Raw genomic sequence first — 23,057 nt, forward strand, 5'->3', positions numbered from 1 at the left:
CAGGCACTGTGCTAAACACTACAATTTTTATCTCATTTGATCCTTGCAACAACCCTGGGAAGTAGGTGCTATTTTATAGATGAGGAAACTGGGCAGAGACAGCTTAAGTGACTTGCCCATGGTCACATAGCTAGTAAGCATCTGAAACTGGATTTGAACTCAGGTCTTTTTTACTTCAGGCTATCCACTGCACTTTGTAGCTTTTCTCTTCAGATAATGTTTGGTTCTGGTATACAATCCTTGCTTCTGATCCCCTTCATAGAAATCAATACAGATTGAAACCAGGGGTTCTGATTCATAATCCATAATTCTGCCTTCTTTGTGAAAGTCCGATAAAGTAAAGGATAAATGTATTGCACATATTCTTATAAAAGGCACACCAGTGCTTTGAAGAGTATCTTTAGTACTTAAACAAGCTATTATTTTGCCAATGTGGCTATTTATTCCACCAAAGCAGATTGCAGCACCCCACTCTCATACATACTGATCATGCCCAATGCCTTAGTGGATACTCTTGAGTTAATGTGACCAAAAGATTACTCACCCTATCACCAACCTACTCATGAGCTTTTCCAACTTACTTAGATTTGTTCTTAAATAATGCAGGGTCATATCCACACCACCATGAGGTTTCAGAAGAAAAACTTAATGGAAGAAAATGTATATTTTTGTCAAACACAAAATTCAACCATAATCTCTAATATATTTGACTTAAAACTATTCTAGCTACAAAAATTACTTGAAGATATTTGCTTCATTAGACTTTAGAACAAACTATTATTTGGTTAAACCATATTTTAAAAAACATTTTTGATCGATATTTTCTGCTGTTACATTATCTTTATTTCTTAATATATTCCCCCTCCTTTCCTGCTCAGTGAGCAATTTCCTACAATGAAATTGTTTTAAAAAGAAAGAAAAATGCATTTCAACAAAACTAGTCAATGTATCTACTAAATTAGATAATGTAGTTAATATCTCATTCCCACAGTCCTGTGCCTCTACAAAGGTGGGCATGTGTATATATTTTCTCATTTCTAGGACCAAGCTTATATATATCCCATATTTCTTAAAGAAACTCTTCATTAGTTTGTACTTATGCTTCCTTTTTTGTTTCAGTATATTTTTCTGCAGCAAAAGGCATTTAGAGAATTCCCTTAATCTTTTTTTTTTTAAATAGCTATTTCAACAACTAAATATCTGAAGGCATCATTAAAGCTTTTCATTGTGGGGTTCTGGAGAAGAAGAGACTTTTAACCTGTTCATCTCTTCTCTTTTGGTCTTCCCATTTCCATCCTTTTTCCTTAACAATATCAGGAACAACATTAAGGGGAAAATGTTATCGCAAAAGACCCACATGAGAGGGGACTTTGAAAAGAGTGAGAGGGTGGCAATCACTGGTTATCAAGGGAGCACCTTGGTGATGATGGTGTTATGGGTTGATTATGTTCATATCAATCTCAGGGTTTGTTTGTTTTTTTTGTTTTAAATTAGCATTAGAATTGTCACCCTATTTTCTTCATTGCAGCCCCCATTCCCTATGTATGGTCTGACACAGGAACTGAGAAGATAAAATATTGAGAAAAGTAAAGTATAGGAACAGTAACCATATTTTCTGAACCAAAAATTATAACATATAGTTTGACAAGGATATTTTATTCATTTATTTTTTAATAACTTTTTTTAAGGCAATTGGGGTTAAGTGACTTGCCCATGGTCACACAGCTAGTAAGTATTAAGTATTTGGCCTGAGGCCAGATTTGAACTCAGGTCATCCTGACTTCAAGGCTGGTGCTCTATCCACTACACCACCCAGCTGCCCCAAGGATATTCATTTTAAAAGCACTTGTTAAAGGATGCTGGAAATGAGTATAGTTCCATCACTTCTTAGCTATTCATCATTGCTGGTGATATGCTCTGTTCTGTTCATACCCACCATTCACCTCTCCATTGTTTTGGGGTTGACTTGCAATTTGGTCCTTTGGAAATGAATTTTCTATGATTTATAATAATATAATATCACTTTGACAAATAACATACACATATATAACAGATTTCAGCATATTAACTATATGTGAAATAATTCCATAGGGTTTCTATTGTACTGCTTGTCAGAATCTGGGAAACAGGTATTTTTCATCTACTTTGTTTTTCCAGTATGGATGGCTAGTGATTATTTCGAATATATTACTATAATAGCATTATGATACCAACCATTGGGACGAAAGAGTAGTGAATGAGCTTAGAACTATATCCACCACCTCTTTCCTGATCCACAGAACTAAGTTATTTTGCATTAGCTGTTATAGTTTATTCTAAAGCAGTAGCCATTAAGACCTGTACAAGGTCATTTCGAGTTACTCTCATCATCTGGCTTTTTATTTTTTAAAAGCTATTTGTGCTTGTCTTTTCCACTGCAGTTTTATTCTAATGACTCATTGTGGTGTGGATGTGGCCCTGGGTTCTTGAAAGCTATTCCATTGGAACATAAACTCTGGCATGTCCTACCAAGGTGGACAGGCTACTAATGGGGGCCTATTGCCAGTTTGTATATCTGTTATCAGAATACCAGCCTATCTGGGATCAGAGAGCTATATCAACCAGAACGTTGGAGACCAGATCTTCAGGTTTTAAATTTATATTCTGCAAGATCTCAAGAACATCATGTCTTAAGTTGTAGAGACATTGTGACCTGTATTGTTTTTCAGGAATTATCTATATAATCAAATAATGCATTCTTAAAGTAATGGAAAAATATTGCTTATTCTGTTTCTCTCATTTTTTCCTTTTCTTTCTCATCTTCCTTCTCATTACTTTCTTTTTCCTCTTAATCCTCAACCTGTACATAGTTCTCTTTATTCTGTTCTTTCCCATGTAATAGGATTTCAAAGAAAAAAATTTCCTAGTAATAGAGACACTCATCATTTCCTGAAATAATTAAAAATAAATTACCCAAGGAAAGCAAGATCTATCCAAATATAACTTTTTTTTTAGGATTAACTTCAAATATTAAAGATTATATCTAATTTTTTTGCTAGTTTTTTAGCTTAAAAAATTGTGGGTTTTTTTGGTTTTCTCATTCTTAAGTTTAAAGTTCATTTTGCCTTTGGGGTCCAATTTCAGTATAAAACCTTTGATATTGAAATTTTCTTTTGTTTGAGGAGTTTTTTGGCCTATTTTGTGCAGAATAATTGGAATGTTATGTTGCTTTTGTTGAAAAAAGAATAGAAGTTGCTGGGAAAGACTGAGAAGAGCTTTTTAATTTCCCCTCAATACTTTGTTTCTGGGGCAGCAATGTGGTGCAGTGGATAGAGCACCATTCCTGGAGTTAGGAAGACCTGATTTCAAATTCAGCCTTAGACACTTGCTGTGTGACCCTGGACAAGTCACTTAACCCTGTTTCCCTCAGTTTGTTTTGCCTCATCTGTAAAAGGAGCTGGAGAAGGAAATGGCAAACAACTTTAGTGTCTTTGCCAAGAAAATCCCATCTGGGGTCACAAAGAGTTGGACATGATTGAAAACAACTAAACAACAAAACAAACTTTGTTTTTACCCCTAGTAGTTGTCTCCTAATGATTAGGTGCAGCTCATTAGTATAGTACAGGCCCAATAATTCGACTAAGTTTAGGCATAAATAACCAAACCCCAACTACCACAAAATGGTATCCCACTTAATGCACTCATTTGCATTTATACAGTTTTAAAAATTATTTCTGTGGACAATAAAAAATTACATAGGTTCACTTTCAAATTAAATTACTAAATATATCATACGTCCTGACCACAAGACCAACTTAATGTGCTCTTATATGTTGGGAGAGGAACCTCAAAGTGTTCTATTTAGGTACGTAGCTTTGGTAAACCTAAGGCACAGAATCATAAAAGAGTCTCTTCTATGAAGAATCTGGGACAATAAAGTAAGCATGACTGCAGACCATGAGATGTCTGGAGGGATATATACAAACCACTCAGTCTCCAGGTTTCTATTCTCTATGTCTCTACTCACCATCCTAGTAACTTTCTGAACTAAAGTGACTCTCCCTAGCCAGAGCTCGCTTAAATGTGTTATTTCCTCCTCTAGAATGTTAGCTTCCTGATTGTAGGGGTTATTTTTCTTTTGTATTTGTACTCCTAGTAACTAAAATAATGCACAGTACAGAGTAAGTATTTAATAAGTTCTTTAAAAATTCATTTCATTCACCTACACATTCATTCATCCGGGAAGGGTTGATTGACCAGTAAAGCAGGCAAACATAAACAGAAAAGAAATCCCTAGATAACTCAGGCTATGCATCTGCCCAACTATTCCACCATACAGGACTTTGTAAACTTTAAATCCTTATAACAGCCAGTTTTTATTATTCTTTTTAATAATTTCCTTGTTGTGGCCCTTTTATTCCTTGTATGTAATTACTCAGCAATAGTAATTTTTGTGCATCAGAAATACTCAGTATTTTTCCTAGGACTTAAATACCATGGCTGAATATAGTTGACTGAAAAAACCCACCTCCTCCAATCTTAATTCTGTAGACAAACAACTTTGCTTTTCCTGTTGTGCCAATACCATCTATAGGGGATGACCAAGCATTTCCTTACCCTAGGGTCCATAGATAGATGGGGGTGGGGTAGGTTTGTAAACTTGGATAAGGAAAAAAAAATTTTTTATTTCAACATACTTGGTTTTTTTGGTAATCCTATGTACTTTATGTATTAAAAAACATAATTTTGAGAAGGGGCCCATAGGCTTTACCAGATAGTTAAAGAGCTACATATACAGAGAAAGAGAGAGAGAGAGAGAGAGAGAGAGAGAGAGAGAGAGAGAGAGAGAGAGAGAGAGAGAGAGAGAGAAGAGCTAACAACCTCTTATCTTTAGTAAGTATGAAAAGAAAGAAAAATCTTCCAAGTATGTATACTTCTATGGAGCTATCCATTTCTTCATATACCTAGCTTCAAGATTATTAGCGTTAAATAATTCATCAGTGCCCCTTTGCAGGTTACTCTAAACATTAAAAGGCTTAAGAAATTCTTAAGTTCTTGCAGCATAAGCCACATCTCCAATCTTAGGTTTAAGCTTTTACATCTGCTTTCAGCTTTCTACTGCCATCTGGTTTTCACACTTGGCCACTCAAATATCCTGTTGGTCTCTCTCTTTTTTGTCCATCTCCTTTGTCCCTCTACCTTTTAAAAAGGAGGCATGTAGCCATTATTATATCTGCTCCAGCTGTTCCAATTTTCTTCACCTGATTTTTTAAAAAGGGCAACACTCATTTTTTACGCCCAATTTAAAACAAACAAAATTACCAATGTGGTATCATGTTAAAAAGGTTTCTTCAAAGAGGTTTTTGGTATTAGAATAAACAACTATATCTATGAATCCTGCTTCAGAAATGTGTTATTTTCATTTTCGTTGTATGGTATTTGAAGCATCTGGTCTTAGAAACACAAGCATGTATGATTCTCTAATTATGGTCTTGCTCTACCACATCCATTGAACTCCTTCCTGTTCTTGACTCATTTATGTTTTGGCTACTAAAACAAATCACACCCAATGGTCATAAAAAGCTAGGCAAGGGCTTTACCTTGTCACTGAAAGAGAGCAACATGGGCACATTTTTATATATGTATGTCACTATCAGCCTAAACCCTAGTTTTTTGTACTGTACTTTAAAATATTTTCATTGGTAAAAGTATTTAACTGAGTCTATCTCAATACTATTGATGTTTGTTATTTTGGGCTGAAGTCAGCAGGAGAATATCCCTTAGATTAGGCATGGAGAAATGCAGAGGAAGGTGAGGGCTTGGCTTCTCTTCTTCACTGAAACAAGTGATGGGGTTTGTAGTCAGTTTGTGAAAGAATGGTCCTTTGTATGCCTCTTTGGCAATGAGAGTGCTGTTTGAGACTGTTATGGTTTTAAAATAAACCACAGAACTTATATAAATAATGAAGGACTTCATGAGAAAAACACGTGTAGTTTTTCAGTTTGATTTTGTCTCCATTATAAGGAGGTTTTTTTTCCTCCCCAGTTTCATCTAGCAGCCTTTAAAAAAGAATACCTTCAGAATTAGATTGTCTGTATTCTTCAACTTGTTTGTGACTGTTCAAATCAGTTAGTTTTACACAACTCCTTAAAGGTGTAGTATGTTTTCATTGTCGCTACTTTTTCTATCCACAGCTTATAGCTCTAATAATTCTTGTAGTAATTCTTAGAAGTACAATTTCAAGGCTTAATTGAGAAGGTTCTGATTTTCACTGCAGATAGTTATAATTCATAAAGTGAAGACTATTGCCTAATTGTAATATAAAAATCTTTTCCACAAATGGTTAGAATAAGAAAATAATTTTTATCTATGACATTTTAATAGAAATGTTTTTGACACAGTGTAGCCATCTTCAAAACGTTCTTGAATTAGAAACTTGCATCAAGTATTCCCTTTGTGTTAAGTAGACACAATTTGTTGTGAATGTTAAAAATTTGGATGTGAAAACTATAATAGAATTTCATAAAAGGATTTTAAAACTCAGCCAAAATTTTTTTAGGTTAAAATCTCATTATAATTTACTTTTGGGACCAAATGAACTGGCTTGCTTGAATCTCAATTTGGGCAGGTCATTTAGGCAACCTTTCTGGGCTTCAGTTTCCTCATGTGAAAAATGAGGACAATAGACTAGATAATCTTTAAGGTCAATTCCAGTGATCCCAGATATCTATAAAGATAAAATATGATCTAGATCTGTTACAGTTTCTAATGTTATAGAGAGAGGTATTAATTTTTGCTTTACCTGTTGTACTATACTAAATAGCCTCTAGAGGACTGGAAATGTTAATGTGTCTAACTTAATGCCACAAAGTGATTTAAACAACTGAAGAGAAAAGCAACCATATGAAAAACATGCTTTTTTTTGGATCAAAGAATACTGTCAGTGTTGGTGAACATATATTTATATCTCTGCTACCAAAGTTATAGACATAATGAAGCTAAATGGCTATATTACATTTTGGCCTTAATTTTTTGGTTGGATAAAATACCCATTTCATATATTATATATGGATACATACATACATATATATATATATATATACACACACACATACGTAGATATGTATACATACATACATACATACATACATACAAATTCACACATAGATATATAGAGACATATTTATCTATAGATATAAGGAGAGAGATATATAGAACTATATATCTGTATATATCCATGTCTCTAAATCTCTGTTTCATATTTACTACCACAGTTCTCAGGCCTTTAGAGAACTTTATCATTCCATTATCTTCATTTACTTTAGAAATTCCCTGTCATCACTCATTATGCCTCTACCCAGAGGCTGAAAACTTGTCAAATCAACTTAGGTTGATATATTCAGCTACTACAGTGTAATGGAAACTAAGAAAACAATAGTTTAGAGGTAGTAAAAGTATGTAATTGAAATAGAAATGGAAACAAAGAAACAATAGGAACATTCTTCATATCCATTCTTCAAAATGGTTATTTTCTCACTCCTATATTCCCTAGAGAAGTGTAAGGAAGCTTCTTTGCAGGTTCCACCTGTAAATTGTGGAAAACTGTAAATTCTCTATAAGCTAGGGAACTCCTGCATGTAGCCCTGATGCATATCTTGTGAATCACATCATTTCCTCTTCTTGCTCTCAGCCACCCACTTGTCATAGCTTGTAGTCATCATTTTAACCTTGATTGAAGCAGTAATAGCACAGAACGTAGCAATTTCTACATCTCTGCTGGCTCATATCCTCCTTATCAGTTGGTCAGCAGCCTATTCATCTATTCTATTGCGAGCTTTGTTCTAGGACCTGGACCTTACTAATCTGGCACAACTTCTATATCCTACTTTCCTTATATTTTAACCAGGTCGAAATCTCTGTAACTTTAGCCCAGAACCTTATAGGCTTTCAACAACTTCCTTCTTTTCTTGACTTTCCTTCCCAGTAATCAGCCTCAACTCTTGGAGTCTGTGACTTCATGGGAAATGTCATTCTTAATCAGATGGACTAAGGCTTTATTTATGCCAAATAAGGAAGTGTAGGTTTGCTCTTTTATGACTCCTGTTATATCAGGATAATATCAGTTTGATAGCAGAATTAGCACAGTTAGAATTGTTAATGTGGTAGGCCATAATGTTTTCTGAGAAATGCAGAAATTAATTCCAAATCAATGAATATGGAATGCCATTGGTTTCTCATTAAGCACCAAAATGTTTTGAAATAATAAAACTTATCTTTAATTTTATTTAGATGTTATCTTCTCATAACCTTCTCCTAGTTTTTCAGTGCAGGAATGTCCAGAGGATAATCTTTTGTTGATTATCCAGTTCAAGGTATATTAACATGTTACCTCATGCCCTGATCCTAAAGAGAGCAGCAGACAATAACAAAAAGAAATTAGGAAATATGAAAAATAGCAAGTTATGACCTTCTTCGAGCTATCTTTTTGTGGAGTTGAAGCATACCTAGTGCCTTTTTTCTGACAGTTATTAAAGTTCAAAAGTCTATAAACATGACCTTAGTATTAGTATTTTAATTATCTAAAGAATTTAAACTTTTATAATGGAAAGCATCAGTGTCTCCCATTTACCCGTAAGAAAATGCACAGAAAAGTTTAATGCCTGCTGAAGGCAATATAGCGAGTAGGTGAGGAGGCTGGAGACAGAATTCTTGATTATCCCTTCCATTCTTAGACTGCGAAAATGTGCCTTATAACATATTGTTACTATTATATCTATCTGCTCCTTGAATGTCCTTCTGTAAGTCATAGTTATGTGGTTTCCTGGAAAAGTCATTTTAAAATTTAACACCACTATCAAGTCACATGCATTATTACATCAGTTTATCTGCATGTAGATGGACCAATTACTGCATGTAATTAGGTCCATATCTGCTGAGAGACAGATGGCTTCTCTACTGCCTGTTGTTTAATTCTTTAATCCCCTAATCTGTTTACTTAAACAGCTCATTTAAACAATTGCTAATGTGTATTTCACCTTCTCTTGAATATTTGTTGTTAAATTTTTGAGGCTTACTTTTATCCTTTCCCTTAATTACTTAATTATAAAAGTAGCTAGAATTGTTTTCTCATGAATTTCTCCATTTTTCTGGAATTAGTAGTTTTTCCAGAGAACATTATGATGGCCCAGTAACAACTTAAATCAATAATAGACAATACATTTTATAACATGCATTCATGTGCATTGTCTTATTGGAGCCTCTCAACACCTGTGTAAAATGGGTAGGGCAAATATTACTCTCTCTATTGTATAGCCAAGGAACCTGAAGCTCAGCATAGTTAAATGAATTACCCAATGCTACATTGCTGATAAGTGGAAAAATCAGGTGTTAACCTGAGTTTAGGTTTCCAAGCCCAGTGATCTTTCTCTTAGATCATGCTGCCTTTCATAGGACATGGATAGGACTTGACATTTTTCTTCTGAAACTCAAAATCAAGTTTCAGACTTGAAGCTACTCTATAATTGACTGTCTTTATGTGTAATGTGAATTTTAAAAAAAGATAGCTAACCAATTTGAAACTGTGCATACCCCTTAATCCAGCAATAGCACTACTAAGTCTGTAGCCCCAAAGAGATTTAAGGTTACAAAAGTATTTATAGTAGCTCTTTTTGTGGTGGCAAAAGATTGGAAATTGAGGGGATCATCAATAAGGGAATGTCTGAATGAGTTATGGTATATGATTATGATGGAATACTATTGTGCTATTAGAAATGATGAACAGGATGATTTTAGAAAAACCCGGAAGGACTTACACGAACAGATATAAAGTGAAGTGGGCAGAACCAGCAGAACATTGTACACAATAACAGCAATGTTGCACATTGAACAGCAGTGAATAGCCTAGCTATTCACAGCAATACAATGATCCAAGACAATTCCAAAGGACTTGTGATGAAAAATACTATCCACCTCCACAGAAAGAACTGAAAGTCTGAAGGCAGATCAAAGAATACTATTTATTTTCAGCTGAGTTAAAGGGATAGAAATTTGTAAGGGGAGGAAAGAAAGAAGGCATAATGAGCAAAAGAAGACATTTAGTGTACACTTTTTTTTGTGTGTGTGAGGCAATTGGGGTTAAGTGACTTGCCCAGAGTCACACAGCTAGGAAATATTATGTGTTTGAGGTCAGATTTGAACTTAGGTCCTCCTGACTCCAGGGCTCTATCCACTGCACCACCTACCTGCCCCCTAGTGTATACTATTCATTCTAGAGCTTTTGCCTGATGTAAAAGAAAAGATCATGAGTAGAAGAGGAATCCACGTCAACTGATGATTTTTTCAGAATTGGGAAAATTAGTGTATGTTTGGATTTGATTCAGGGATGTTCTATAGGATGAATTCACGGGAAAATGCACCCATCAAGAAACCTTAATTTCTTTGTTAGCTGTTTTTTAAATAACATTTTCCCCCAATTACATGTAAAGACAATTTTTAACATTCATTTTTAAAAAATTTGAGTTCCAAATGTTCTCCTTCTCTTCCTCACCTCCCCACTTCCCAAAATGGTAAGCAATTTGATATGTTACACATGTGCAATCATGTAAAATATATTTCATGTTATGAAAAGAGACATGGACCAAAAAAAACCCCCAAAACAAAGTTAAAAATAGTATGCTTCAATCTCCATTCAGACTCCAACAGTTCTTTCTCTGGATATAGATAATATTTTCTATCCCAGAATAAAGTTCTTATGGACTGTGGTTTGCATGAAACAATAAGTTCTCAGAGCTACAAAGATTATTTATGGTTTGTTTCAATTTTTAAAAATCAACTCCATGAGTTTTTCAGATTATAATTTTGTCTTCAGTGACAGACCTTTTAAAATATTCTGACAAGAGAAACGGAAATAACCTTTGGAAAGAATGTACATTTTTATAGCCCTTAAAAGTTACAAAGCACTTCCAGTACAATAAAACTGTGAAGTATATTGTATGAGTATTTCCCATTTTACAAATGAAGAAACTGATATTAAGAGCAGTGAAGTGATTTGCTAAAAGTTACATAGCTAATAAATAGAAGTTCTGGGCCTTCAGCTTAGCTTTTCTGACCCCAAACCTTATAATTTTTGTAATATATCACAGTGCTTTTCCCTTAATCCAAATTCAAACATACACATAACTTCTCCAATTTTGAAAAAAAAATCTTCAGTTGATATTGATTCCTCCTCCATTCATCATCTTATTTCTTTTCTTTTACATCAAGCAGAAGTCCTAGAATGAATAGTATACACTAAAGGTCTTCTTTTGCTCATCATACCGTCTTTCTTTTCTCCCCTTACAGATTTCTATCCTTTTAGGCAGCTGAAAAGGCACTGTTGAAGGTCACAAATTACTTCCTTTCTACTCAGTCTAGTGAACATAACTTATTCCTCATTTTCTTTCATTTCTCCGCAATATTTTACACTATTGATCAGTATTCTTGAAACTCTCACTACTTTGGTGTCCTGAAGTGACACTGAACTTTTCTGATGAACTTCCTGTCTGTGATTACTTCTCTATTTTTTTTTGATGGTTTCTTCCCCTATTTCATAATGGTGTGCATTCCTCAAGGCTCAGTATTTGGCCCTTTCCTAGTGGTTCAGGGTCAGGCTTTGAATTAATTCTTTTCTTAGCTTGAGCTTTCATATTTAAGCTGATTACTTTAAATCTTTATCTACAACACTGACCTTTTTACTCATTCTCTAGTACTCTATCTCCAACTATCTAAATGACATTTCCACTTAGATGCCATGTTATCACCTCGATTTCAATTGTACAAGTCTGAATTAATCATTTTCCCCCTCAAACAAACAACTAGTTTTCAACTTTCATATTGTTGCCAAAGGAATAACTATTTTTCTGGGAACTGAAATCTAACCAGAAAACAAAAACAAATACAACAAATCTAATTTTATTTTTTGCTGTGTTCAAAGGACCATGTTAGACACGTAGATTGCCACAAAATAAACACGATGTGACCCTAAGAAGCTTATGTTCTATAAAAGGACATTAGACACGCACTAATAATTAGACTGCAAAATGGGATAAAATCAGTACAAAACATAAGTACAAGTAAAGTTCTATTACAGTAGGGAAAGGTCTTTTTTGACTGGAAGAGTCAATAAAACTTTGATGAAGGTGGTGGCAATTAACAGAATCAGAGTCTCAGAATTGGAAAAGACCTTAGAGATGATCTTGTCTAACCTATGCTTAAACAAGATTTCCTTCTACAGCACACTTGACAAGTGGTCAAGTCTTTGACCTGCTCAACTCCACTGAGTTGAAGAGCTCCAATGAGTAGAAAATTTGAGGCTATTCTTGAAGGATGGGTGGAGTTTTAATAAACAGAGATTTGGAGGTGGGTGAAAGGAAAAGGAAGAAGGCATTCTTAGGTATAGGATAGCATAAAAGCAAAGGCAGAGAGAGACAGAGGATCAAGGAATATATTTGGAGAGCAGAGTACAGTTTATTTTGGTTATAATAAAGAGGAGTAATTGTGAGAGAAGGCTGAAAATAAAAGTTGTTAGATCATGGAAGATACTGATATCAAGTTTAGAAGTTAAGACTTTATCCAGTAGGAAATGGGGAATCACTGAAGGTTTTAATCAGTGATGCAATGTGATCAGATCTATAAATCAGAAATGTCAATCTGGCAGAGACTGCATTTTCTCAGAAGTTAAGGTAGAATAGACTATAGGGGGTGAGGGTAAACATTGGGGTGCTGATGGTCAACAGAAGCTAAAAAAACCTTAAGGAAGATAAGGATAGAGAAAAGCTTGTTGGATTTGGAAGCCAGAAGGATATCAGTGATGTTTTGATGGAGTTTCAGTAGAGTTGGGGGAACATAAGTAAGCTTGAAAGTGACTGAGGAATTAGTGGTAAGGAAATGGAGTCACTGAATATAGACTATGTTTTTAAGAAATTTAATAGTGAGTATTTATTTATTTTGTGTGAAGCAATTGGGGTTAAGTGGCTTGCCCCAAGTTGCACAGCTAGTAAGTGTTATGTGTCTGAGGTCGAATTTGAACTCAGGTCCTCCTGACTCCAAAGCCAGTGCTCTATCCACTGGCCTAGCTGCCCCAATAGTGAGTATTTAGAGTATGTAGTTCAAGGTGAGCGGGATCAAGAGAAGGTGTTTGTTGTTGGAGGTGAAGGGGAAGTGAAATATATAGGACAGAGAGGTGATAATCAACAAATTCCCAGAGAGGGCAGGGGGAATTAGGATCAAGGGCATAGGTGGAAGCTTTAGTTAGCTTCATTAAGGAGGGTAACTATTTCCTTTTGTGAGACAGGAGGAAAGGAGAAAAGGAAAAGCAGAGAGAGAAATAAATTTAGAGACTTTGAGGAAGAGGGCACCTCTGTCTTCTCAGTTAATAGATGTCAAGGTCACTTGCTAATGCTACAGGGAGTTAGGGGGGATTGGGAGCTTTGGTAGTGTGGAAAATACGTGAAACAGAATAATAACTGAATGAAAGGATTTTTAATCAGAAGAAAGAGCCCAGCTGAGACTAGATAGAATGTGTAATGGGAGTTTGGCACATTCCCAGATTAACTGAAAGGGAGTTGAGGGAGTTGCCCACATAGGAAATGCTAAGGAACTGCTTCTAGGAGACAGGAGAATGGACAAACGCATGGACATTCTGCATTGGCTTACTACGTGGTTGGGAACAGTCTTTTCCCACTGGCTGTGTAGTTGAAACTGTCTGCATCTTTAAAGTTACCTGAGAATAGTGTGTCTCTTTTCTGGTACTCATGACTAATAAGAGTGAATGACTCTGTTCCAAGCATCTGACACACAGTATGTGAAGGACACCATTCCTTTTCCTTGGGCCATGTGGCCCTGAGAAATGGGCTAGGGGTTTTCTTGTTTCATTTGTCCTTTTCAGTTCTAGGTCCAAGGAGAGGAGCTTCCTCCCAGGAACTTGAGGCATGTGCATCTTGGCTTCCAGGATTCCAGGCTTCTAGGCTAGATATTGTGGCCACCCTGGCAGGTGCAGTTTTGGGCTTGAACTTGGGCCTAATTTTATATAGAAATTGAAAAAAGAACATTGGAAAAACAACTGGAAATTGAAAAAGCAACAGTGATCCCAAATTTTAAACTATGAACCTAATCCCCCTCCTTTTCCCAGAGACCAAGGTGATATATGTAGGGGATTATGCTCCTAAGGAATTGGGGTGAAATATATGGATGTTCTTTCTATATCTTCAAAGTAAATATTCCTTTGTGCAACTAATCAAAAAGGAGGGGAAACAGTCAGTGGGGACTTGAGCCAATTACAGGCTACTCCAGAACCTTGGAAATATGACAGTATAGCAGACCTGGCCTTCAGAAAATGGTGCCAGAATTAGCCCATGTTACATATGAATTTGTAATGGACTGAATTAACACAATTTTGTGACTTGATTTTGCAAGGCTTCCTCCTAGGAGTGAGAATAGGGGAAGAATATAGTATAGTAAAGTTTTCCTGGGATTACAATTATCAGAGTACACCGGTGAAGGTGAGTATACTATTAAAGTGAATAACTGTAGGTTGGTAGGAAGGTAAATGAAAGCAGAAATTAGGGGGCAGATTGGAAACACAAGGAAGAGTTAAAGGATCAGAGGCTATGATAAGTATGAAGAGAAGTAGGATGACTATGAAGTGGACTTGAGGGCATACAAAAGTTAGTAGAAAGACAGGAGATTGTGATCAAAGAGGGAAATTTCAGAGTTTGCTTTTAAGTATGTTTTAACTTGAAATGATAGTGTATGTCAAAATTTAAATATCTGATAGGTGGTTGAAAGTAGAGAACTGAGGTTTAAAAGAAAGGACGGCTGGAAGCAAAGATTGAAGTCATTGATATTTTTTCCCATTTCCGGTGTTTTTTGGGGTGCTTTACTATCATATTATTTATGTTAACAAAGAAACTTCTCATTAACTTTTAATATAGCCTACTGTTAAACTGACATGAAATACTTAGACTTATTTTTTTCCTTAGTGAAAAATAAATGATTATAAGGCCAGAGGTATAGTTCCAGTTTCATAACTTTATGAAATTTGTCCATTGTTCTGAGTTAAGCATATTAGGATTAATGTCTGTCAGGTATTAATGATGTGTCTTCCTAATGAGCTTCAGGGAATCACAATTTGTGAATCTCTACAGCAATATTTCAGTCAAAAAAGTCTTTCTTCAAAAGATTTATGTGGAAATTTTAATGATGTGATAATATTGTTTAATGTGAAAGAATGGCAGCTATATTAAGAAAAATTAACAGCAAATGCCAATTCAAGACATGGAGGTAATTTCATTGTTATTTTTTATTGAGTATGTTCATAATGACTGAATTAGGGATAAAGTTTGAGGAAAGACTGTGGGCCTCAGTATACTAGAGTGGGCAGCAGCAAGCCATAGCCTTTGCCCTGAGAGAAAGGTAAGCAGGAGCTATCTCAGAGTGATTGTGACTGCCAACTTTTAAATGGAATGAATCTCTGTTTTGCCTCCATTGTTTTCTCCCATTGCCCATCAGCAGCTACATTGGAGTCTTAAGAAAAATGCAGATTTGAACAGATTATGATCTATTGTATAAGAACATTTAATTTGAGTAATTTTCCAATTATTTAATTGGAATAATACCTATTCTTTTCTAATACAGTGGAGTGATGTGGATGAAAACCTTTGTGACCCATTTGTGGTTTTCTTCACAATGATACTTGAGTGGTTTGCCATTTCCTTCTCCAGCTCATTTTACAGATGAAGAAACTGAGGCAAATAGGGTTAAGTGACTTACCTAGGGTCAAACAGCCAGTAAGTGTCTGAGGTCAGATTTGAAATCAGGAAGATGAGTCACTCTGACTTTTGGCTTGGCATTCTCTCCATTGCACCACCTAGCTATTATCAGATAATATATTTTAAATAATCTGTTAAGTGTCAGAGCCTGGACTCAATTCCAGATCTGACTTCAAATCTATTGTCTTAGCCCAACTATTCCACATTACTTCTTGAAAAACAGCAAATTTATGAATCAGGGCTCTACATATACTTTTGTGAAAGCAATTTGTTAACTTAATTAAGGCCTTATACCATGCTTGCTGGTATTGATAGAGACAAGAAAGCATTCACTAAGACTCTTTACTATAAAATAAATTATGTGTGAGCTGACAAAATATTTGAAACTATCTAGTCAATATGCAAGAAAATAATAGAGTACATGTTTTGTGCTTCCATTTTTTATGTACTTGTGAACAGATAATATATTTAATGAAAGGAAGACATAAATTTAGCAAATAAATTATTAATGTTGACAGGGGGATTCTGATAAATAACTCAAACCCTGATTAACAAATTTGCTAATTATTTCCTGTTATGAACATGAATCTGTAGTATGTTGTATGTACAGTGGTTGTTAGCTAGTTTTTGAAGTACGGTTATCTTCAGAAGGAAAGGAATGCTAATTGAAAAATATAACATATAACTGCTTAAAAGTAGTCATTCCATCTACAATAAAAATGAAAAAGATTATCATCCTCAGTCTTTTATGTGATCAGTGCTGTACAGAGGCAAAACTGAGATTCATGGGAAGCACCATTAACAGACCTTTTAAGGGTTGGGGGTTGTTTTACCAATTTAAATGCTCTTTCATAATCAATATTAAACCGTGGTAAAGCCAGCATAGAATCAAGGTAGGTCAGTTGTTTTTGCTATGAGATGCCTTTAAATTTCTTCTATTTTTTCAGTCTTTTGACTTTGTTTTAATATTTCTTGTTGTCTAATGGAGTCATTGGCTTCTGTTGAGTCTGTTCTGATTTTCATGGAGTTTGTTGGTTGGGCAAGGTTTCATACCTCTTATAATAAGCTGTTAATTTCCTTTCCAATTCTTTCTCCCACAGCTACCATTTCTTTTCAGATTTTTCCTCTAGAGCTCTAATTTCATTGACAAAACAATTTTTAACTCTTTTTAAAAAATTCTTGCTTGACCTCTTCCAAGAATTTTAGTTGAATTTGTGCCCAAGCTGTGGTTTTGTTTGTTTTTAAGGCTTTGCTTGTAGATGTTTTGGAGTCATTCATTTCTTTTGGGTTTATGTTTTGAACATACCTATCATCCTAATAACTTTTTATGGTGGAATTCCTTTTTGTTTGTTTGTTTTGTTCATCCCTTTAGCCGTGAGACTTGATGTTAGCACCAGGTTCTATGCAGTTCTGTAGGGAAGGTCTGGGCTGGTCATGTTTCTGCTTTTTGGGGTGTGGAGTATTGCGTTGCTCTGGAATCTCAGGAATAGCTCAGGCTCAGGCTCCTCAAACTTTCAGTGCTCCCTAAGTGGTCTGATCCAGTCTGTTTGCTGCTCTCCTGGTTGGAGCTCTGCAAGTTCCTTTCTAGCCTTTCTAGTCTTCTTACACTCCACTTCTTTTCACATCTTCCTTTGTGTATACTTTGTTATTTAGAAATTGTACCCCCTGTTAGAATGTAAAGTCCTTGAGGGCAGAGATTATTTTATCTCCCTTTTTAGGCCCATTACTTATTTTTTTGTTGCCCTTTTTTGGTATCAAAAAGGTCTAAGGTTTTTTCCCCCATGCTTTTGGCATCTTGCCCTTCTTTAGACACCTTGATGAATAATCCCTCAGTGCTCTCACAGTTGTTTTTCCTCTAGCATGCAAATCCTAGATCTGCACGTGTCTGTATCTGTCTGTGCAATGCAAGCAAGGAGGGAATTGTTCCTCCGAAGTGACACTGCTACAGAGAGACAGTAGTTATAGGAGAAAAATAGATGCCAACAGGGAACAGCATAGGAGTGTGGCCCCCTCACCCTATTAATTTCATGGGCAGCATAAAGTGTGCACCACCATCAAAGTCCCAGAACCACTCAGGTCTCAACCTTCTATAAATTTTTAGACAAAGACCTGACATGGCACTAAGAGGAGAATGCTGGATCATCATTGGGGGTTCTGTGAACCACTGAAGTGTGGATATTCTTTCAATTGCCCAATAAAGAATGAGGAATGAGAGATAGGGAGCCAAGAAACTGAACTGAAATTGTGCCACAGCATAACAGCAACTGGGTGGGTGGGAACACATGATCTCTGAGTTAGTGGAGTCTTAACATACATGCAATCCTGGGGACTGAGAGCCCAATCAATCAAATGGGGTTTCAATGGCTCAAAAATCTGAAATACATGAAGTTGAATATATATACTTACATGCAGGTAGATAGTTATCTTTCATATAGATCTAGGTCTCACTGATTGTTAGATATGTACATATCTATATATCTGTTCATCATATATATATATACATATATATAAAACTGATGGATAGATACAATCTATCATCTATCTATCTATCTATCTATCTATCTATCTATCTATCTATCTATCTATCTATCACTCTCCATCAGTGAGGTTACATACAATTTGATTATACAACAGTGAAATTAATTTAGTTATTTGTAGTTGTTTTATCAGTGTGGAATGAGCAAATGCAGCCCCTAGATAAACCTGAAAGCAGTTTTATGGGAGAAAAAAAAATCCTCTGGAATGTTCTATATCACCACTCCAAGGATAACAGTTTATCACCAATGATAGAAATATCCTCTTTTTGGAAATTTACATTGGAATTCAGTATCTCATGTGTATATGTATGTATATATGTATGTATGTATGTGTGTATCTGTCAGATCAATAGATATACTTGATCTTCAGATAATAGATACCTACACAGCCCACCCCATGCCCATCCTCAAAACCTTGCCATTTTAATAGGATTTCCCAGAACTTATTGTTCATGATATACACAGATTACCCAGAGATAGTTCCATACCATGATTATCTACCAGCATGAAATTTTATTGGAGTTCCCTGATAATGTTTAGTGTTTTAACTGGCAAATATGAAGTACTGTTAAAATGTTTCAATCCAGAAAATAATCTCGTCCTTGTGAGTGATCACATGTTTAATCTGGTAGATGTTGAGGCTTAGATTATGCTTTAGAAAGTTTAAATATAAAAAGTAATGTTCTGTTCTTAAAAAAAACCAGCACCGTGTTCCCTTGCTATTAGAATTAAGGAAAAATACCTAGTTGAAGTTTACATTCTACTGTCTAACAACCTTTCAGTCTCTAGAAATATTGACTTGTTGATTTAAAGCAATCAATTCTAAATCTTTGCTTACATGATTCTTATACTATATTCACAGGAATAAAAGATGAGATTTGTCATTGTTCAGAGTATGAATTGATAGATTAGGGGCTATTGTTTTCTTGAGGACATTGTCATGATGACTGTATTGATTGATAATTGCATTCATTGGAACTTTACTGTTATACTGATTTGGCACAGCCTACAGCCTGACTTAATAGAGCTAGTTTATTCTAATCAGATTCTATGATGATAAGAGGACTGCAAGAGCTCCCTCTACTGTCAAATTCAATATCTTAGAATTGACATTTTAAAATTAAATCTTTGACAATTGTTATTTTCTTTGACATTCTTTTTAATCACCTGAATTGCCATGATAATTGAATTTGTAGTCATGATTTTGGAATTTAAATTGAATTTTAAAATGCTCAGCATTCCCAAGTTGTAAGAAATTATAGTTGGGAGACTAGTCATGAAAATAGCATAGTAGATAAAGGTTGGTCTATACCTACTCATATAATAAGAATTTTGCAAAGCAAGTGAGTAGCTACAACTTGATTATACAACAGTGAAATAAATTTAGTTATTTGTAGATATTTTATCAGTATGGAATAAGCAAGTGCAGCCCCTAGATAAACTTGAAAGCAGTCATACTTATGGGAGAAAAACAAACAAACCTCTGTGGTGTTATCTATCACCACTTCAAAGATAACATTTTATCACTAATGCTAGAAATATCCTCTTTTTGGAAATTTACATTGGAATTCGTTATCTCACAGCATCATTAAAAAAAGTCTACAAGCCTGACAAGGACAACTTTATAATATTTTATTACCTCCCTGGCTAGCACAACCTGTTTACTAGAATGTGAACTTGCTCTTTCAAATCTAATGCTAAAGCTACTCTATCAAAACCAATTTGAGGTGTGTAGCTACACCAGTACTCAGAGCACATAAGTCCTGTTCTCTACATCCAATCCTGGGGTTCAGTTTCATTGGCCACACCAGTTCCCTTCTCAAGAAGCTTCACAAGCTTCCTATTGTTTTTGGATAAAATATAAACATATCCTTTAGGTATTTGAAGCCTTTCACAATAAAGTCTGCAGGCATTTATTGGTTTACTTACTATGTGCCTGGTGTTGGAAATACAAAGACAAAAGAGAAATAGTCCCTAATTTTAAGGAGTTTTAATTCTAACTATGGAGATGTACACATACATACACACACACACACACATATATATATATATATATATATATATATATGTATATATATAAAAAATACTGTATATACATACCCAGTGAGACTGAGAAGCTTCAAAGGACCTAGACTGATTTTTCTGTTCTCCTGTCATATAATACTCTAATTCCTGCACCCAGCAACACTTTTACACTGGAGAAACAGGTACAGTCATCCCTTCTACATCTTGACTTTCCCCATTGAAGTTTTATTATAACATGGGTTGGCATAAGAAATTAAATGAGATTTTTTGGGGAGTTTTGTGGAAGCTGCAGACAACATGTGAAAGCCAGGAGATGGCACAGAAAAAGCTTAGAAACTCAGAAATGCATAAAGTATATGTATAGTATTGTATAATATCAGCATATTGTATCTTTTAATACCGTAATAATTAAGACTTCTCTGATATGAAGGTACGGCCAAAAAATTTATTCAGATTTTCCAGATCTCAGGGCACCATGTCCCTAACCCCCATGATGTGGAAGGTATAACTATATGATACTCATCTGAAAACAGTGCAGATATAGAAAGAAATGATTGTTAATTGAATAGTTGTTCTAGCTTGTTATCCTTGCTGTAAAACTGTTGGAAGTGATTATTGGAATTGGAAGAAAGATTTGAGAGGGAAGAAGTATGTGCTGATTTCTTTTTTCCTCTTATCTCCAAAAAGACTCACTTAAAAAAATAAATTATACAACAGGATGAATTTCAATTGATACACTTTTTTTTTGTACAAACTCTTTAAATCTTTTTTTAAAAAATATTTTATACACACACATACAAAGCAGACACAAGGTTACCTCGGATGGGAAGGTATTAGTTAGCAGAAGGAAAGACCCCTTGTAGAAGGTGGTACTTGAGCTGATTCTTGAAGGGGAAGAAACCAGGGATTCTAAGAGGTATTTGGGAGTAAGGAGAGCATGGGAGACAACTAGTCAAAGGGACAGAGACAGGAGATCTTCAGTATGCCTCAATGCTATATTTTCAGTATTACTACACACTGCTCTCTTTTTTGCACTCTAAGTTGTAACCAAGGTGGCTTACTAACTGTTCCCCCTTTCACCTTCATGCCTTTGTATATACTCTGAGGTTCCCAAACTTATTTGGCTTACTGCCCCCTCTTAAAAAAATTACTCAGTGCTCCCCCCACCCCCAGAAATCTACTTCCTTCAACTCTTTAATGGTTTTTTAAAAATTTGTATCATTTCAAAAAATCTGTATTTTTTAAAAAAGATGCATATTAAATTTAATAATATATTGTAAATTTGTGTTTTTTTTTCTGCATTGAAATTTTAATGATGCAATATCATGTCATGTAACAGTATAGTATCATATTGTAAACAAGTCATTACATGCACATATTCCTGACAGTTCATGCTGGACTTCCTGACAATGCAGGACATATTCACCTGCTAATACTTCCTTGTTAAGACCTGTTGGCGAACTTGACCACTGACCTGTTATAACTTACATTTTGTGTGTTTGTTTGGAAAATAAGGTAATCACTATGACTTTAACTCTGTTATACAACAGATGCAACATGTATGAATGGTTTTTCAAAATTTTCTTCCCTTATTTCCTTATGCTTCCATTGCTCCCTTATCTTTATTCAATGCTCCCCAATTGCACCCTAGGCTACTACCAATCCCCGGGATTGTTGCAGCACCTCCCAGGGGGTGGTACCACCCACTTTGGGAACCTATGTTATACTGCTCATTGCTGGAATTATCTTCCTCTTCATCTTGTAACTTCAGGGTTCAGTTCAAATACCTCCTCCCTCCTTGAAAAGATCTTTCCTGATTCCTTAGTTGTTAGTTTCCCCTCCCTGTGAACTTATTTTTAATAAATTTTGTGAATACCCTGTATTTACTTATCTGTGACCAAGCTTTATCCCTTCAGTAGAATGTAAGCTAGTTGTAGCCAGGACTTTTCTCAGGTTTGTATTGCTACCCTTATTTCTTAGCATTGTGTCTGGCATATAATAGGTGCTTAATAAACATTTGTTGATTAATTAAGCATCACGTGGCATACCATTGAAGGAGAGGAAATTAAGTCAGTGGGGAACACAAGAGCAGAGCTGTCTTTTGCCTTTTTTTTTGTATCTTAGTGCTTAGCAGTGTGCCTGGCACAAAGTAGGCATTTATGAATATGTGGATTCATAGGTGCTGTCAGGTAAGAAATCAAGGTTTAGAGAAAAAAAAGGGAGGAGTAGGCTATCTTCCAAGGGTTTTTAACACACATGGTAAAAGAGATCTGGGGCAGCTAGGTGGTGCATTGGATAGAGCACTGGGCTTAGAAGCAGGAAGACTCATCTTTATGAGTTCAAATCTAGCCTTAGACACTTATTAGCTGTGCGATCCTGGGCAAGGCACTTAAACCTGTTTGCCTTAGTTTCCTCATCTGTAGAATGAGCTGGAGAAAGAAATGGCAAAGACTACAGTATCTTTGTCAAGAAAACCCCAAAAGTGGAGTCACAGAGTTAGACATGATTAAAATGATTCAAGAACAACAACAAAAAATAGTCTGGAGGCATGTATACAAGATGTGACAGAGAACATCCTGATATCTTTTATCATATGATGGAAAACTTCCCCAAAAGAAAGGAAGGAAGGAAGGAATAAAATAAGCATTTATTAAGTACCGACAGTGTGCCAAGCACTGTGTTAAGTGCTTTAAAAGCATCTCATTTTGTT

The 23,057-nt window shown here is 35.3% G+C and overlaps 1 protein-coding gene across 1 annotated transcript in view; it reads left to right on the forward strand.

The window, feature by feature from the left end:
• Window positions 1-23,057, forward strand: part of CA8 (carbonic anhydrase 8) — a 146,242-nt gene that overhangs the window by 52,069 nt on the left and 71,116 nt on the right. The window lies entirely within an intron of this gene.

The sequence above is a fragment of the Phascolarctos cinereus genome, unplaced genomic scaffold (assembly GCF_003287225.1).
Source record: "Phascolarctos cinereus isolate Bilbo 61053 unplaced genomic scaffold, phaCin_HiC Scaffold_4;HRSCAF=312, whole genome shotgun sequence".
Lineage (NCBI taxonomy): Eukaryota > Metazoa > Chordata > Mammalia > Diprotodontia > Phascolarctidae > Phascolarctos > Phascolarctos cinereus.